The sequence below is a fragment of the Rhinatrema bivittatum genome, chromosome 7, assembly GCF_901001135.1.
Source record: "Rhinatrema bivittatum chromosome 7, aRhiBiv1.1, whole genome shotgun sequence".
In the NCBI taxonomy this organism is placed as follows: Eukaryota; Metazoa; Chordata; class Amphibia; order Gymnophiona; family Rhinatrematidae; genus Rhinatrema; species Rhinatrema bivittatum.
Window position 1 is genome coordinate 38,673,877 of NC_042621.1, and position 19,807 is coordinate 38,693,683.

The window sequence follows — 19,807 nt, forward strand, 5'->3', positions numbered from 1 at the left end:
CACCGCCATGACCAAGAAAGGGGCTAACACTCTTGTGTGGACTCCCAAAGCACAAGCCGCCTTTCAGACGCTCAAGGAATCATTCTGCTCTGGTCCTTGTCTTCAGCATCCAGAGCCAAGATGCCCATTCGTCGTCGAAGTAGATGCCTCTGCAATTGGAGCAGGAGCCGTCTTAAGCCAGTTTTCTCCTAAGGGTAAATTGATAACTTGCTCATTCTACTCACACAAGTTCTCTCCTACAGGGCAACGTTACACCGTTGGTGACCAAGAACTTCTTGCCGTCAAGTTGGCACTCCAAGAGTGGCGCCCCTGGTTGGAAGGGGTGCAACACAAGTTTACCATTTTCAACTCTTGAACCTCGACAAGCCTGGTGGGCACTCTTCTTTGAACGGTTCAACTTTGTTCTATGTTACCGCCCAGCTTCCAAGAACCTCTGTGCTGATGCACTATCCAGATCCTTTGAACCTGAAGATGTCCCTGATGTTCCTAGATATATTATAGATCCTGCCTGTGTATCCCTTGCTGTGACCACTACAGTCCCAGCTGGGAAAACTGTCGTTCCTCGTAGATAATGTGAACGAGTTCTGAAATGGGCTCATGATTCCAAGTTGGCAGGACATCCGGGTCGTGCCAGGACCCTAGAGATGTTACGAAGGTATTATTGGTGGCCTAACATGGTGCAAGACTCTTGTTACCATGTAGATTCATGTCCCGTCTGCGCTCAACAGAAGCTGCCTACTGGTCAGCCTTGGGGCCTACTCCAACCACTTCCAGTGCCTACCAAGCCTTGGTCCAGCATTTTAACGGACTTCATTACAAACCTGCCTCCGTCCCAGAACAATACCGTAATCTGGGTCATCATTGACCATTTTTCAAAGATGGGTCACTTTATTCCCTTGCCGGGCCTTCCATCGGCCCCAGAATTAGCCAAGTTGTTTCTGAAGCACATTTTCCATCTCTGTGGACTCCCAAAGGAAATTGTATCCGACCAAGGACCACAGTTTGCTGCCAGGTACTGGCGCTCCCTATGTAAGAAGTTTAACATTGCCTTGAATTTCATGTCGGCCTACCACCCACAGGCCAATGGTCAAGCTGAAAGGACCAATCGAACCTTAAAAACATTCCTCCGTTCCTATGTGAATGATCAGCAGGACAACTGGTCTGATCTACTACCCTGGGCTGAACTGTCGCACAATACCCACTTCGCTGCTGCCACCGACGTATCTCCATTCCCCGTGGTGTTTGGATGATGACCTCGGCTGCCACTTCCAGTTCCTCTGACTGTTCCTTCTCCAGCTGCGCAATCCATGGCCCACACCATTCATCAGGTGTGGAACCAAGTTAAAGAATGCCTTACCCAGACTGCTGAATGTTCCAAGCGTACTTCTGATGCCCATAGACGTCCCGCTTCACTCTTCCGCCCTGGCCAGAAGATGTGGCTGAGTGCCCGACACATAAGATTGAGACTTCCCTCGCATCACTTGGCTCCCAAATACATTGGCCCATTTCCAGTGATTCGAAGAGTGGGAGCAGTATCGTATCAAATCCAACTGCCGTGTGCCATGAGCATCCATAACATGTTCCATGTTTCCTTGCTGAAGTCCCTGGTCCCCTCCTGGCCCTCATGTGGAGTGCCCTCTCCTCCACGGGTCTCTGCCGAACCCGACATATCTCTTCAGGTAAGAGAAGTCCTCGAGGGAGATGGGAATACCTCCTAGCCGGGGAGGGTTATGGGGCCGAGGAGAACGCGTGGGAACCTTCCAACAACATCCTAGATAAGGAACTCCTGAAGACCTTCCATAGGACTTACTCTGACAAGCCACAGACACGTAGAGGGAGGCCTAGAAGGGGGGTACTGTTATGCGCCCCGTCTGCATCTGGCCTGCGCACTTCTCTGGCTCCTCTGCAGATCCCGGGTCAGCCTCCCCAGCGGCAGCTGCGGCGGTGGTCGCCAGGCCTTCCACTGCGTACCAGGCCTCATGCCGGAGTTTGGCGTTTCCGTGGCATTGGCCACGCCCCTACTTGTGCGCGGACCACCCGGCCTCTTGTAGGGCCAGGGGCATGTCCTAGCTCCGCAGCACGCGCCCTGATTGAAGGAACTACTTAAGGAAGTCGCTGCCTGCACTTCCTTGCCTTGGCAATCGGGTCAGCATTGTATTGTGTGCTAGATTGTCACTGTGTTCTAAGCCTTGTTCCAGTCTTGTTCCTGCATCCCTCTGTTCCAGCATCTGTCCATCCGTCTCCCAGGTAGTACCCTCGGACTGTCTCTCTGGTACTAACCTCGGCCTGTTTCTTGACCTCTCTGCCTGCTGCCTGCCTCCTGACTTCGTCTGACCTCCGGAACCTGACCTCTCTGCCTCGCTGACTACTCCTCGGACTGACTCCTGGATTCTGACCTCTGCCTGATTGACAACGCCTCCTGATTCTGGCTCTGTCCTTTGCCTTGTCATCGCCTATGCTGTTCTGGTCTTCCTTGCTCCATCAGACCTGCAACCTCAAGTCCGACCGCGCTCCCCTGCTGTCTGTGGCCACGCCTGCCTACTACTACCTCTCCAGGAGACCCTGTGAGACCCACCTAAGTCCAAGCGGCCCGGGTCCCCATGGGCTCCTCCCGGGGAGACCTCAAGCTTCCAGTGGTGAAGCTCATCCTAGCTTCTGTATCCTCCAGTGCTCCGCCCCCTGGGGGCAGTGCTTCCTGGTCCCTACGAGGGCGCTGTTCTCCACTGTTCCAGGACAAGAGTCCACCCCCGAGCGTAACACATCAGACCTTTCTCCTTTCTCTGATATGTCTGAAAAATGTTTTTGTCACCATGCTTTACCTCTTTGGCAATCCTTTCTTCCACCTGACGTTTTGCTTTCTTGATTTCTTTCTTTGACTCCCTCAGTTTCACCAGATATTCTTCCCTGTATTCCTCTTTTTGGGATACTTTATATTTCTTGAATGCTGTTCTTTTTGCTTTTATTTATCAGCCACCTCCTTTCAGAACCGGACTGGTTTCTTCTTTCTCTTACTTTTATTTACTTTTCTAACATATAGATTTGTTGCCTTTGTATTTGCTCCTTTTAGTTTGACCCACTGTTCTACCTCTCTCATTTTCTCCCAGTCTTCTAGTTCTACCTCCAGGTATGTTCCCGTTTCGACAAAGACCGTAGTTTTGAAATTCAAAGCTTGGGTCTTCGTGGGACTTCTCTGTATCCTACTTGCGATATCAAACCATACCGTTTGATGGTCACTGGTGCTGAGGTGGGCACCCACCTGGACATTATTTATTTATTTATTTATAAGATTTTATATACCGCCGCTCATCAAAGATAACACGTCGGTGTACAGTGAACAAGAACTTACGCCGGGGCGTTATACATTTAACATTAGAGACATTATCCCTGTTAGTGAGCACTAGGTCAAGTATAACTCCCTCCTTCATGGGTTCCATTACCATTTGTTTGAACAGAACCCCTTGCAGGGCATCCACTATTTCTCTACTTCTGGTAGATTCCACAGAAACGATTCTCCAGTCTACGTCCGGCAGATTAAAATCTCCATCAACCAAATCTTCTCCCTTCTTTCTCACTTTTTGGATGTCTTCAACCAGATCTCTGTCTAGTTCTTCGGTTTGAGTCGGAGGCCTGTAAACCACTCCAGTAAAAATGGATGCACCATCTTTTTTTTTTTTTTTTTTTTAGGATAGCTCATAATGCTTCTTCTCGACTCCAAATTCCTTGCAGTTCAGTTGCTTGGATTTTGTTTTAGACATAAAGAGCTACTACTCCCCATTTTCTGTCCTTCCTTAACAAGTTATAGCCCGGTATGGCCGTATCCCAATCATGAGAATCCATGAAACATGCCAGGTTCACTACCTTATTATAGTCAATTTGATTTGCTTCAGCAAGTCCCTTCAAATGATCATTTTCACACTCCTGGAGTCTACTAGTGTTTGTGTAGGAACCCCATCAAGCTCAATTGGGATCACAAACTTGGATACTCCCTGGCTGGAGAGATCTATGAAGTTACAATAGTGTGGATTCACATCATTAATGTTCTTCGCTTTCTCTTCCTGGCGGGGACAGTCTCTTGTGAAATGGCCTCTTTCTCAACAACTGAAATATGGTGGTCCGACTGAAGTTTGCAGCTGGGATGAACAATCTGGCCAAACCTGCTCTATTGACAGTTGAGATCTCTGAGTCTTAAAACTTCACCGATCCCTATCTGGGTTAAGGGGTTTCTCTCAAAAACATGGCAGTTTGGACATGGTTTGTGCCTGATGATAGGCCTCTGCTACTTCTAGGGCCATTTCAACACTAAGGCCTGGATGCTGGCAAATCCACTGCCTCATAGGTGGATCAAGGCTGTCCTGGAATTGTTCCAGAAGCACATTGGCTATCTTCTGCCTTCCAGGTGCAGCCTTCCAGGTGCAGCCACTTCCATGTGGCATCTTTAAGCTTGTGGAACAGGTTCCTAGGGGGTCTGTCTAGCCTATAGAGTTCCACATTGAAATCACTGTCAGTATGCTTCTGGGGTGAGCCCCACTCTCCCTAGGATAGTGGCCTTAACTTCTGGGTACATGACCGTCCCATCCGGATTAGCTGTTTGATAGGCATCTTGACTGGGTCTGCTAAGTACATTCCTCAGATTTGTAGCCCACCTGTCCTCTGGCCACCCTGCTATTCTTGCGGTTCACTCAAAATTCTTCAAGAAACCATCTGGGTCTTCTCCAAGGTGCATCTTGAGGAGTGTTGGTGCCACTGGAGGCAGATGGGTTATGACCGTTTGCACCGCTTGGGCTATTTGCATTAGCATTGAATGCTCCTGCATCACCTGCTCTTGCAGCGCCTGCTGCTGGTTAATTTGTGTTGACAGGGTGCCTTGTAACTCCTGGCCGGTAGCAAGGATTTGGATCACCTGCTCCATATGTTCCTTGCTTTCTGTCTCCAAATTACGTACCTCTCTGGGGATAGAAGAATGGGTGGGTGGGGAGGGGGGGGGGGGGGAGAATACAAAAAAACCTGCTGGCCTATCCAGCCCTTACTTAAAGAGTAAGTAACCCCTGACTACACAGGCAGGATAGTCCCATTGGCCAGTTGCCCAGGATGGGGAAGTAGAACTGAGAGGCCTCAGGAAAAGGAAAAAAACACCACAAGGGTTTTTTTTCTCTCTTGCTGTGCTTCCCGCTTAGGCACATATGTGGTGGCTTGGGCGTTGCTTGGTTTGGTAACAGCCTGAGGAAACAACAAGTAGGCTCTGGTTGTTGCTTACATGTACTTTTATTTACAGTGGAAAAATAAAACTGCTGCAGACCTTCACTTCAGGTACTTTAAACAGGCAGTGCAAATGGAAAACAAGCACTTCAGGAAGTTCATCTTTACCTCAGGCAACGCACAATCTTTAAACAGTAAAGTCTTTAGAGAGTCTTAACCAACCTTAGATGTATGCAGGGACTCTGTCAGCTCCCCAGGGCCTGTCTAATCCTTGTGGGTCTCAAGCTTAAGGAGGTCTAGGTGGGATTGCTGTGCCCAGTCCTTTAAGGTAGTCTGAGGGAGTTTTCTATACACTCCCTCACAGCTTCACACTGGAAGGGAGCCAGAGGGAGAGAGGAGGGAAGGAAATGAGGGAGACAGACCATTGGCTATCAAAATCCTTTTACGGGAACCAGGTATTAGGCTTCCAAGGGCCTCCAACTCCCTGCCCACCCTCATTCTATAAGGGTTATGGTCCCAAGTCAGAACCTAGCACCCCCTGGAAGTAAGCAGGGTTTTCCATCTCTACCATCTGCTAGAGGCAGAGAAATACTAAGAGACTGCAGGTGGCAAACTACCTTAAGTAGCACAGTGTCAGTAAAGCTTTTCTTCTCTGTCTCCATCTGCTGGTAAGGATGAAAAACCATGCATTTGGACTGATCTGGGGTATGAATAGGAAACTTAGGTTACAAATTGAGTACGCCTTCCACAGTGGAGGATTTGCATTCTTGTCTCCCTAGAAGAAAGTATCCAATCCATGAGAATAGTGAAAGAACTTCTATGACTGTGTTTTTGCAGCAAGCCAGAGTGGGTCTCTGCCCTCTGCGAGATTTGTAAATTATGCCTTCATCTCAATCTCCTCTGGGATGAAAGGAATGGATTTTGAAAGGGGCTCCAAACTCTAAATCAGATCCTCTGTGTGGTCCTCTTTCATGCCACCAAAGGCTATAACCCTGACACTAAATATTCTCACTATGTAAGCCTAGTTTTCTCAACAACCAAGGTGGAAACCCAAAAAAGCAAAATCGCTTACCTTGTAATAGGTGTTATCCCAGGACAGCAGGATGTATTCCTCACATATGGGTGACATCGGTAATGGAGCCCTATCACGGAAAACTTTCTGTCAAAGTTTCTAAAAAGCTTTGACTGACACTGGCACAGTGAGTGCACTGAGCATGCTCAGCATGCTATGATCCCTGCGTCCACAGGGGTCTCCCTTCAGTCTCGTTTGTAGCATTATGCGTAAGCAAAAATATAAAAGAAAATAATAAAACGTATCGGACCCAACTCCGTGGGGTGGCGGGTGGTGAGGACTACATCCTGCTGCCCTGGGATAACACCTATTACAAGGTAAGCAAGTTTGCTTTATCCCAGTACAAGCAGGATGCTAGTCCTCACATATGGGTGATTAGCAAGCTAGAGGCTGAGTCATTTGTAGTGAATCAACATTGCAGTATTTTTGGTAAAAATGAGGAAGCCAAAATCACAGCAGGTTGGATGTAGAAGGAGTTGGGAATATATTGGAAACAAGTTCTGTAAGACAGATTGTCTAAAGGCTGAATCTTGTCGTTCTTCTTTGCCCAAGAAATAATGAGCTGCAAAGGTGTGAAGGGAACTCCATGTTGCAGCTTTACATATGTTAATAATGGGCACTGGATGATCGTGTACTACTGATATAAACATAGCCATTACTAAGTGTGCTTTTACTCACCCGTGGAGAGGAACTTTGCTTTTTCATAACAGATTTCGATAGTCTCTTAGTCAGTAGGAGAGAGTCCGTTTTACTACCGCGGCTCTTGGTTTATATATATATATATATATATATATATTTTTTTTTTTTTTGGGTGAAAAGAAACAAAAAGTTGGTTGGATGTCTTATGGACCACCGTGTGGTTCAGGTAAAAAGCTAGTACACGCTCTCAGTCTAAGGTGTATAAGACTCTCTCTCCTTGGCTAGAGAGAGGTCTTGAAAAGAAAGTAGGCAAGAGTATTGACTGATTAAGTGAAAATCTGTGACTACTTTTGGTAGGAATTTTGGGTTGAGTGCAAAGGACTACTGTGTCATGCAGGAACCTTATGTAGGATGAGTATGTGATGAGAGGTTGCAACTCAGTGACCCTCCTAGTCGATGTAATGGCTACTAAGAAAAATACTTTTTATGTAAGAAATTTCTTGTCGCAGGAATGTATTACACTTAGGTCCCATTTAATGACCAGTGGTCGAATGGGAGGCTTAAGGTGAAGTAACCCTCTCATAACCCAACATACTAGGGGTTACACTGTTATTGGCGTATACCCTTTTTCCTTGTGGTATGCCACTATGGCATTTAGGTGTACCCTTACAGAGGATGCTGGAGACCAGAATCCGAAAGGTGATATAGGTAATCTAGTACAGAAGGAGTGGGGCAAGAAAAAAGGTGAAAACCTGTTTGTGTGCACCACTTGGTAAATCTAGACCACTAAAAGTGGTAAGGTTTACATGCGGAAGGCTTTCATGAAGCTACGAGAACTTTAGAGACTTGTGTTGAAAGATTAAGTGGTTGTAGAATTGCAACATTCAAGCTGTCAGGGCAAGAGTTGTTAGGTTGGGATGACGCATCTTGTCCTGATTCCGAGTTACGAGAGTGGATGCTGTGCCCAGGCGAATTGGTCTGTGATCTAGAGGTCGATGAATATGGGAAACCATACTTGTCGAGGCCAGTATAAGGCTAAGAGGACTATTGTTCCTCTGTCCCGTTGTAGGTTCATGAGAGTTTTGGGTATGAAGTATGGGAAGCATACTGGTCTCGGGCAGGACGTGGGCCTGAGGAACAGTGATCTCCGTCCCAGTTCAGCATTATAAGAATGCTGGCTATGAGAGGTAGCGGAAGAGACACATTGATGGAAGAAAGGTGTCTATGGGTGTTGAGAACAGCCTTGAAAGGCCTTGCATTCTGTTGTACTCTGGTGGTTTTCGTGTGCCCATGGGCCTCAGCCTGACCCAGGGCTTCCGGGCCGGGCCAAGGGTTGACGGTGGCCCTGCATGGCTGACGATCTACCCTCTGCCAGGCCGGCAAGCTCCCAAGGCCAACATCCGAGGATGTTGGAAGGTGAATGGTCCTCCGACCATTCCGGGCCCTTTCGGACCTGCTGCAAGCAGCATGGAGCAGCAGGCCTGGCCTGAGGTTGAGGGCAGACGGGCCTTGACACGAAGAAACTGAGGTTGATGCAACGGCATCACATGGCACGAAGACACTTGGGCTGAAGACATGACACCAGGACTATGAATACGTGACACCAAGATCGATGCGGACGGCATCGCAGATGAGGCACTTGGGATCGATGCGGATGGCATTGCAGACGAGACACTTGGGATCGATGCGGACGGCATCACAGACGAGACACTTGGGATCCACATAGGCAACACAAGGCATGGACATTGGCACTGTCTCTCAAGGCGCCCTACTCAGCCCACTCACGGGACTGAGTCGCGGACCACCCTGTCCCATTACGCGCCCCACACAGCCCCAGAGGCTGGTCACGGACCACAACGGGAGCGGGACAGCACAGGAACAAACATCCGGGACATGACGGCTCAGGAGCACAGGACAACCGTCCACCAGCAGGCTAGTCCACTCAGGAGTACTGCATCTGAGGGACCCCTGGCCTACCGGACCAGAAGGCTCGAGAGTGTTGAAGACGAGGCGCAGGAAGGAACATCGAGGAAGGCAGGAACACCAGGACGTGGAAGATCAAGACAGCAAGACACCTGGACGAGGACCTCAGGCACGAAGACATGACATGGTGTGACAAGAAGACAGCACGATGAGGAACTCCACGAGACAAGAAGACCTTACACAGGCTCTGGCAGGCAGGAGCCTCCAGAGCGAAGACTCCACAACGATGCAAGGCCAGGAACAACAGACGGAGCAGCCCTTTATAGGGCTGAAGCAGGAAACAGTCACCAAGGTGGGGCCAGCACACTTCCTGTGCCTGGCCCTTTAAATGCAGAAGAGAGGCACGCGCCGGCGCCTAAAGAGAGTGCAGAAGCTGTGCAGGACCGCGGACAGCGGCCTGCACCGACGCAGAGTGTGAGAAGAGGCAGGGCTGGCCTGGGACACAGGCCCGACGTCGGCAGCGGCTCCAGCCGCTGCAGGAGGCCTCGGGGGCAGCTCCAGCCGCTACTTCAGCCCGGGGCTGCGGCCTTAGCGCCGCGAAGAGGAAGCAGCGATGGGGGCAGTCCCAGGCCCCGAAGAAGGCCGCGGCTCCAGCCGCGGAAGCGAGGAGGATACAGGGCGGCCGGAGTCAATGACCGCATTCATAAAAACATAGAAGATGCCAATGGGAACGACGTGGGTGTCAAGATCATCGATGTATGGAGGCCGGCGCTGTCAATATCTGCGGTATGGCCACGGGCATCGACGGTATCGATTGGATCGACTCGGGCAACAATGACGTCCATGGCAGTTATGCCACGGACATGGGCACCAATGGAATCAATGATGACATGGATTTCTTCGATGGAATTGGCATCGATGCCATGCAAGGAAATGGCATTGGCATCGATGCCATGCATGGAAAATGGCATTGGCATCGGTGCCATGCATGAAAAATGGCATTGGCATCGATGCCATGCATGGAAATGGCATTGGCATGGATGCCCATCGATGGAATGGCATTGGCATGGATGCCCATCAATGGAAATAGCCTGGGCATCAATTTCCATCGATGGAAAACAGCCTGGCATCGATGGAAACAGCCTGGCATCGATGGCCATCGATGGAATAGATAACCGCGATGGAAGTGCCCAGGGTAGCGGTGGCATCGACCAGAGTATGGATGTCAGCGACGAGACAAGGTGTCCGTTGATGGCATCCATCTGGGCAACGATAGCACCGATAAAAGTTAAGGAAATAAATCAGTGCCATGGATAAAACATAGATGGCACTGATAGAAACTATGTAGGGAGGATGGCATCAGGGTACAGCAGAGGGAGGGGTACCTGTGGCATCTAAAAACGCAGGGTGGTCTGAAGGGGGGTACCGACGGTAGCGATGGGGTATCTACTGCGCGAAGGTACTGAGGAAAATAAAGGACCTGAATCTACCGGGTCAGTGGCGGCACCAGTAACTGTGGGAGTCCCTGTCCCATTAGCGCTAACAGCCAAGCAGAGTGTCACAGAGGGACACTTGCAGGCTGTTGTCGCTCCCCTCAAGGGGCCCTCTCATCATCTGAATTACTCATCCACCTCCGGTTCTCAACTCTCACACACAACCCTCCAACAACATAACTCAACCCCAGCTTCTCTTGCCACCTTCGAGCTGATGTCTGCCCTAGAAATTGAAAACATCCTCAAGAAGATGAAACCTTCATCTCATCCTTTAGACCACATCCCATCCAATTTGCTGTTCTCCATCCCTAACATCATTGCCAAACCTGTAGCAGACATCATAAACTGCTCTCTGTCGCAAGGCCAAGTCCCTGACCAATTCAAGCTCGCAATGCTCAAGCCTCTCCTCAAAAAACCCAACCTTCCTCCCGTAGACCCAGCCAACTTCAGACCTATAGCTAACTTGCCAATGATCGCCAAAGTCATGGAGAAGGTTGTAAACAAACAACTATCCGAATTCTTAGAAGAAAACAACATCCTCACCTCAAACCAATTCGGATTCCGAAAGTCCCTGAACACCGAATCTTTATTAACCTCGCTATCAGACACCATCCTCCTTAATCTGGAAAAAGGTCAACCTTACCTACTCGCACTACTGGATCTCTCCTCAGCGTTTGACACCGTGAACCACACTTGCCTCCTTCAGCGTCTAGCTGACATCGGCATCACAGGATCGGCGTTTGACTGGTTCAAATCTTTCCTTGAAAACAGGTTCTATAAGGTCAAGATCAATAACAAAGAATCACACCCTATCAGTTCAAAGTTGGGGGTACCCCAAGGATCATCCCTTTCACCCACTCTATTCAATATTTATCTCCTCCCACTCTGCCATCTACTAACCAACCTCAAGCTAACACACTTCTTATACGCGGATGATATACAAATCCTCACCCCTATAGCTGAATCTCTCCACAAAACTTGGTCTTATTGGAACAAAAACCACTTCTGCACTTCCGAGACTTCCGCCTGGTACTACAATCCATCATCCTCCCGAAACTGGATTACTGCAACTCACTCCTTCTGGGCCTTCCCGCTAGCACCATCAAACCACTTCAGATGGTCCAGAACGCGACGGCCAGAATCCTTACAAACACCAACAAAAGGGATCACATCACCCCCATCCTCCAGAACCTTCACTGGCTGCCTATTAAATTCAGGATTCACTTTAAAGCCCTCATGATGATACACAAGGCCCTACACAACATCTACCCCCTCAACCTAACTTTTCAACTGCAGCAGCACATTACTAAGAGACCGATAAGAAGTGCGTACAAGAACATGCTACACACCCAGCCGGCAAAAACCTCACTGAGGAAACGCGCCCTTTCCACTGCAGGTCCCCCACTTTGGAATTCGCTCCCTCTGGATCTCCGCCAAGAACCTTGCCTTATGACATTCAAAAAGAAGCTAAAGACTTGGCTTTTTGCCCAAGCATTCCCGGAGAGCTAAGGCCCGATGAAGTCGATGACTTTATAGACCCCTGTCCATCTATCCCACTGTACATATGTTTTTGAGTTGCACTTTATTTCAGCTAATAGTCTCTTTGAATGTGTCCTTTTTATCTCTCTGTAAGTTCTTTATTTCAACTTGTTCCAATGTATTCCGCCCCAGAGGCGACAGTTTCAGTTCCTTGTAAACTGGTGCGATATGTATATTATACAGGAACATCGGCATATAAAAATTAAAAATAAATAAATAAATAACTGAAAAAATAGGGAGAGGGAAGGCCGCAGTTGGTTGGCAGCCAGAAAGGTGACAGGAACCGACCGAAAAAATATGGCATAGTACTCACCGAACGTCGATTAAACCAACGCGGAGGGAGACCCGTGCAGGGAAAAGTGTTTGTGAAGTAAAAATGTAAATCTTTCCATGAGGAAAAAAGTGTTAGAATTTCTCACAGAGCTCCTAATCGCTATGCTTACAGCAGATTGGAAAAAAGAAGACTGAAGGGAGACCCCTGTGGACGCAGGGATCATAGCATGCTGAGCATGCTCAGTGCACTCACTGTGCCAGTGTCAGTCAAAGCTTTTTAGAAACTTTGACAGAAAGTTTTCTGTGATAGGGCTCCATTACCGATATAACCCATATGTGAGGACTAGCATCCTGCTTGTCCTGGGATAAAATCCTTTCCATTCTCTTTTACAACCTAGAATAATTCTTCTACTGGCAGAAAGGGTGAAGGAGCATCCCTGTTTGCACTGTCAGAACTCAGTCTGGGTCATATCCATGCTTTTAGCAGGAACAAATGCAGAAGACTAGATACCAGTCGTGGCTCTACAAGGATATCCAAACCCTGGGCTCCTGCTTTCCTTTTTTAGCTGAAGAACTTATTTGGAGCTTCTCTGGGCTAATCTGATATCAACTCATGTTGGTGTCCCACCTGACCACAAGTAGGGAAGAGGCCGCATCTGACAGTCTTTACACTTTGGGGTCTCAAGAATGTCAGCTCAAAACATTTATCTGTTCGATAACAATATTGGTACTGCAGGGGAAAGCAAATGTTGCTTACCTGATGTAACAGGTGTTCTCACAGGACAGCAGGATGTTAGTCCTCACAAATGGGTGACATCGAGGATGGAGCCCTGTACGGAAAACTTTTCTGTCAAAGTTTCAACAAGCTTTGACTGACACTGGCACACTGGGTGCACTGAGCATGCCCAGCCTGCAATTTTCCCTGTGAGCCACAGGTGTCTCCCTCAGTCTCGTCTTATAGCTAAAAAGCGCAAGCGAAACTAAAATAAAAGTATACAGACCCAACTCCGCGGGGTGGCGGGCGGGTTTCGTGAGGATTAACATCCTGCTGTCCTGTGAGAACACCTGTTACATCAGGTAAGCAACATTTGCTTTCTCACAGGACAAGCAGGATGGTAGTCCTCACAAATGGGTGAGTACCGAGCTGAGGATGCCCGGGAATGCACCAGATACACCGCAGATGCGCAAAGGCGTAACGACTGAGGTGGAAATGGGAACGGAGGGCATCCGCAACACCATAATGGGTTCGTGGAAGGATGTTGGGTAGTGAATTGAAAAAAGTAAGAGTAGGCGGACTGGCCAAACATGGAGCATGCCGGCTAGTCAAATGTAAGCAATAATAGGCTGCGAAGGTATGGAGAGGACTCCAGGCTGCAACCTGATAAAAAAGTACAAGCAGCAGTAACCAAAGGGAAGCTGTTAAGGCTAAGACGGACACAACAGTATGTGGATACCCACAGTGTTGTAGTGAAATGTCTGCTTGTTGGTAGGAAAGGAAATATAGACCACTTAATCAGAAGGATTAGGTCTGTGTGGCCACTGGAAGTAGCAGCTTGACCCTTGCATGAAGGAAAGAGTCAAGTGGAATTCACATGGAATGCAGTGCAATGTAGATAGAATGTAAGCGCAGCATTACTGTCCAGGAATGTGGAAAACCCAGTCTCTCCCTAGGGCGAGAGAGAGAGGTTAGGAAAAATTAATAGAGTATTTCCTGAGGAAAGGAGATACAACATCTACCTGAAAAGGATAGAAAGTTGAATGCGTAGAACTACTCAGTGGCAGAGGAACGGAGTCAGGTGAGTATGGAAAGAGTGCATAACTCACGGACCCTGCTGGCAGGAATGACATTAAGAGGGAAAGAAGTTCCCTTGCCAAACTGTGGAAGAGAGGAATGGAAAGGCTCAAACGTAGAATGTATGAGACTTATAAGGAGAATATATATGTTCATTCCGTGATTAGAGAAATAGAGGCGGCTTGATCAGTGGATAATCCATGGTAAGCCGACTCAGAGAGGATTACCGAAAACGGGAACCCAACTCCCAAAACGATACACCTCCTAAGAGAAAGGTGTATCTATGTGGAGGATGTCTGGAGAACAGAATCCGAGGGAGTAAGAAAAAATGGTGGAAAAGTAAAAGGGGTAATACCTCTTTTTTTTTTTTTTTTAGCGTCAGGAGGTAAAGCCTGCCATATTAAACGGCAAGATTTATGTTTAGAAGGTTTTGTGACGCTACCAGAACCTAAGAACATCAGTAAGTCTATGATTTGGGACTGACTGGTGAGGGAATAAAAGGTTACTGATATGATGGATTGAGAAGTATGGGAAGCATACTGATCTCAGTCAGGGAGTGGGGAAAAGAATACTGAACCCCATCCCAGTTCAACATTAGAAGAATGCTGGCTACGAGAGGCAGCAGAAGAGATATATTGAAGAGGCCTTTGATGGAAGAAAAGGCATCTAAGGGAACGCATAGGAAACATGTGTAGGGAGCAGAACCTGTGCATCGTATGGAATGATGCAGACGCAGAGGAAAGTTTAGTTAAACTCAGCGTTAAAAGATTTGCCCTGTACACATGTAATTGAGACCATTCGAGAGGATAGAACCTACGTGGAGAAGGTCAGATAGAGCGTTCATTAAATCTCTTAGATATGTGGCCCAAGGACGCATGAAGTGAACAAGGGCCAAGGGTAGAGCTGAGCAGCTGTCTAGCAGAGTAGCTAAGAGGTTGTGCGTGCTTATGAGTTGGAAAGCACATTGTCCCTATGCTGTCTGTCTGTATGCACAAAGAATTGTTGCAAAAGCAGTATTGGAAGGCATAAGGGCATAACTCATGGGTGCAACGTCCAGGACGTTTATGAGAAACTATGCTGGAGTGCAATAGATGCATAATGGGTTGACAGCTTTCAGGAGAAACTTTATAACCCTAAGGAATTGCGAGCATGAGTCGAAGGAGACTAGGTCCTAGTTCGAACTGGGATAAGAATCAGGGACGAAAGCAATGAAACCACTTAGGTCCATTGAGTATAGAATGTCACTGAATATAACCCATAGCAGTTTTGAATTATGAGAAAAATGCATAGTGGGAAGAAACCCCATAGCCCAACCATGAAAAGTTGAAAGGCTGAGGTTATGGAAAATATGCGCAGGGACATATAACAATGTATCAGAATGTCTGTGCGCATGCTGGACAAGAGGGTCTTAAGACTGTGGTGTCCAGAAGTGTTACAGAAGGGATTTATGGCAGTGACAGTAATCCCAGTTAGTAAATGTATAGTGAGTCCTGAAAAAAGTGAGAGCTCCTTGCATGTACTGAAAGTGGTTAGCAGTAGTCTATGCAAGGAAAGTGAATGATGTTACACTCCGCAGAGAAAACAGCATTCACCAACAGTGATGCAAGAGACAGTTCACTTACCGAAGCTGGTGCCAGCGGCAGAGCTTGGGGTTGTAATGTTGACTCACCATAAAGCACATAGAAACATTAAAATAATGTACTTACTGCAATATGGAGTGATGGTAAACAAAGATACCATTGTACCTGTGACGTCTAAAGAAAGTTGGATTTTCTTAGGTCCAGGATGTGCGGAGAGTAACTATTTTCTGTTAAAAGAAAGAATAGTGCAATTAAAACTCCCCAACCCCCCTCCCTTCTCCCCTCTGCACTTCGTAGCGCCTGGGGGAGTGTACCGGGACTTTGGTACAAGGTGGGGTGGCCGCTCTGATATCTGACCAGATGGGAGACCAGGAGGTGTCCCAATGGAGGATATCATGTAGGCTCCTGCAGGTGTGTGAGCAGTAAGTGGTACCCGCATTTCTGTATGCTGTACAAGGAGACACTGAGACCTGTGGCCAGGCCTCAAGGTGGACTTGTACATGGGGCAATGGTTGCTGAATCTCATGTTTAGCAGATCAGCCAATGCAGCTGGACCTTGGGTTGGGAGGGAACCAAGAGTCAGAGCATTGGTCGGCACAGGGACTTGTTACTGACAAGAGAAGAAGCCCTGCTGCAATCCCAAGAAGATAGAGGGGTTCTCCTGATATTGTGGCTAACATAGCTAACATAGTGATATGTGACACTAATACAGTTCTAAAAGGCACATGACCCAGAACTTTTCGAACCACGGTCCGAATGGGAGAACACAACTCTATGGGAATGCCGCCGAAGCGGGTACTTACCATCCGACGTGGATCGCCGCAAGACGAGCCGGTGAAGATTGTTGACCCCGACGGTCTCCGGAGTCCTCGAGGGTAAGGCCGGGGACGTAAACGTCCATCTCGCTCTGAAACCCGGTATGGTGGCACAGGTACAGAGGAGACAGGCCAGGCGTGAGTGGCGTTTAGACTGCTAAGTGTAACAGATGGCCATAGTCCCACACCACTTGACGGTGGGGCACGCCAGGAACAGAGGAGCCCTAACGGAACTCATGTTCCCTTCCCTCGTCACAGCGGCTCGATGTGTCGTGACGCCAATGCAGAAGCTGTCGGACCTGGATCCGGAAGTTCTGGATCACCAAGGACTGCCAAAACTGTAGGAACAGTGCTGATGGCAGTGGTGATGTCGCTCTGCCCGAGCGTTGTCCAGCCTGGAGAAGGATGGCACCGATGTGCTGGATGGCGTCAGCGGCGGACGATCACGATGTCGGCGATGATGGGTGCCACGGTGCTCGGCCCGGTCTTTCCCCAGCGCCGAGATGGAAGCCCTCGTCGTCCTGGAAGGCGATCGATGACGAACTGTCAGCACGCCTGCTCTGCTCCTGACACAATGGAGTGTCTTAAGCTAATACGGGGCTTAAAAAAGAACCCAAAGCGTGGAGCAATGTGAGGAGGCGAGGGTATTATGTGGCGGTGCTATGTCGGTATTGACGATATTGAAGGCAACCTAAGGGGCTTCGAGGATATCATCAAAATGGGTATGAAAAATCGTCGATGACTGGCCAGGAGAATGATGACAGTGACGGGCACTGACAGCAGTGGCATAGGTATCTTTGAAACGATGTGGAATCGAATAATCGAAAAACATTGCCGTTATTGAAAAAGATACCGGCATCGACTGAGTCGAAGTCGAATCAATAGGGCGTCAAGGACACCGAAGGAAAACGGAGGTGTCGAGGGCATCAATGCATGGAGGCGGGCATTTATGCCGTTTGTGGCATGGCCACAGGCATCAACTATAGGGCCACAGACGTTGACGGTATCGATTTGGACAGACTCAGATTTCCAAGTGTACATGGCATCGGTGCCCCAGACACGTGTGTCGGTGGCATCGATATGGACACGTATGGAATCGATGGCATGGATCTCCCAGTCGATGAATTCCATCCCGGCATCAACGCCAGTCCTGGAATCGGCATGGGCATCGATGCCAGCCATAAGGCTGGCATTGGCATCAACGCCCATCCACGGAATCGAGCCGGCATGGATACCCACCGATGGGACCCACCTGGGCATCGAATTTCACCGATGGGAGCAGCCTGGCATCGACTGCCCTCGATGGATGCATTCTAACATAGATGCCCATGGATGAAACACCTGGGCATCGGTGTCCATCGATGCAAAAGGACCCGGCACCGATGCCATCGACGGACGGCCATCCGGCACCGATGCCATCGACGGACAAGCCATCCGGCACCGATGTCCATCGATGGGGACCATCCGGCACCGATGTCCACCGATGGGGACCATCCGGCATCGATGCCCACCGACGAATCGATATGGCACCGATGCCCACCGATGGAAAAGGGCTGGACATCGGTGGGGAGGATGGGGCATCGATGGCATCCCCAAAAGGGGGGGTGGCATCGATGAAGTGACCCTGGGATCGTTAAAAAGTGTCTCGGGCAGCGGTGGCGGCGACCCGAGTATGCATGGCAGTGACTAACAGCGTGTGCGTCAATGGCATGCATCCGGGTAGGGACGGCACCGAGGAAGCCCAAGGAAAAAAACAGTGCGTAGGAGGAAAAAGCCTGGTAGCACTGAAAAGCAAAAAACATGGATAAAGGCATCAGGGCACCGTGGGGGGAGGGGCGCTGATGACATATAAAAGCCCAGGGCGGTTTAGGAGGGTCCCGGTGTAGCGATAGGGTATCGACTGCGTGAGGGTACCAGGGAACGAAGGACTTGAAGCTACAGAAGTCCTAAAGTTAAGGAAAAAATCCCTACCCCACTAGCATAAGCAAGCAGAGTGTCACAGAGATACTCGCAAGCTGTTTAAAGCTAACTGAAAAATGGGGGAAGGGAAGGCTTCAGTCAGTTAACAGCCTTAAGATAGTGACAGGAACCGACCGAAAAATAAGAATTAGTACTCACCGAGCGTCGTAAAAACGTACGCGGAGGGAGACCTGTGCAGGGAAAAGTGTTTTTTGAAGTGAAAAGTTAAGTGTTTCCATGAGGTAATTAGTTAAAAAATCCTCACAGAGCTCCAACCGCTATGCTGACTGCAGAGCGGAAAAAAGAAGACTGAGGGAGACACCTGTGGCTCACAGGGAAAATTGCAGGCTGGGCATGCTCAGTGCACCCAGTGTGCCAGTCAAAGCTTGTTGAAACTTTGACAGAAAAGTTTTCCGTACAGGGCTCCATCCTCGATGTCACCCATTTGTGAGGACTACCATCCTGCTTGTCCTGTGAGAACTCTATCCCCAACCAAATTTGACTCCTTCAGCTTGTTCAGATCAGAATTACACTGCCACCACCCAGACTGCCTTAAAGACCAAAATTTCTGGAGCAGTAGACTGCTGGCTCTGGACCTTGGCCTAGATTTGAGTCCATTGGTTCTCCACTAGAGCTCCTGCCCCATATCATAATTCCCCCCCTAACCTATAAAGTTCATTCATACTGTGTGAAATAATTATGGAGACTGCAAATCCATTCCTTGCAGGAGACAACTACGAGAAGTCACCTGCTCAGGCTCCTTCTAATCTCCCAAGAGAGCGGGAAAGTAGCCTTGTAAAACTGGATACCACTGTGAGCAGAAAGCAAATTGACTGTAAGAAGCCTCAAGCTGTGGTAGGATACGAATGCGTGTAAAACAGCATAGATCACATGATTAATATGCTGTTCATCATGAGATATAGCCCTATTTGGCGATATTGTACAAAATATTTGGCAATACTTTGCATGGTCTTGCCTAGATTCCCTCCCTTATTGGAATGAGCTGCTTTGCATGTGATTTGCATATATAAATATTGTAAATCTAAGCAAAGTAACTCACGAATAGACAATATGATGTAAATAAATAAATGCGGCCACCTTAGAAAGTTGTCAGCAGCGTTAATTTAACACCATTTAATGAAAAAATGTTAATCTAATGTGGGTGCTGAGGCTCTTACGTTAAATTTAAAGGACCATGCACAATTTAAAAAAGGCCAGTAAAAATCGATGAAAGGTAAACGGGAGTCAAAGCTGACCCCTCTCTTCACCTTGTGACCACCACTCAAGGCAGCCCTGACATGCCAAGTAAAAAAAATAGAAGTTATCCATTAGAGTGATGATAGACCCCCAATCCTTTCAAAATTCAATAACATTTATCCCCCCATCCCCCTTTCATTACTATAATATCCTGACAGGTCTCCCCTTCCTCCCATCCCATTCCAATGATAACAAAAATAATCATTGGAGTATAGGGTCCCCAAAACCTCCCCTTACTCCTCATCCCCCAAGTGTTAGAAAAACTCATT

General features: G+C 48.4%; 1 protein-coding gene across 5 annotated transcripts in view; it reads right to left on the bottom strand.

Moving 5' to 3' along the window:
- The window catches only part of PMFBP1 (polyamine modulated factor 1 binding protein 1), a 1,053,891-nt gene that overhangs the window by 341,248 nt on the left and 692,836 nt on the right, over nt 1–19,807 (bottom strand). The gene's annotated exons all lie outside the window — the stretch shown is intronic.